The sequence below is a fragment of the Hipposideros armiger genome, unplaced genomic scaffold, assembly GCF_001890085.2.
Source record: "Hipposideros armiger isolate ML-2016 unplaced genomic scaffold, ASM189008v1 scaffold_760, whole genome shotgun sequence".
Classification (NCBI taxonomy): domain Eukaryota; kingdom Metazoa; phylum Chordata; class Mammalia; order Chiroptera; family Hipposideridae; genus Hipposideros; species Hipposideros armiger.
The window spans coordinates 78,732-78,990 of record NW_017732110.1 but is presented as its reverse complement, the minus strand read 5'-3'; positions in this window follow the sequence as shown (position 1 = coordinate 78,990).

The following is a 259-nucleotide window of genomic DNA, read 5'->3' as shown; positions in this document are numbered from 1 at the left end:
CTTTTGAACCTGAAGCAGTATCAGGTTTTAAGAGATTTAGTACAAAATGTATTATGCATTTTTATTCTTAATTCTGTATAACATTTCACTGCTAATACATTCAATTTTAAGATATTTATGAGTGACAAGTTATTGAACCAAGGCAAATGGTGTCTACAACCTTCAAGTCAATTTATATTTTAAAATATAGCTATTTTGAAAAAAATCCCTTAATTCTCAAAATTATTTACAATATAATAAATTCTTAGGTGTCTTTTTT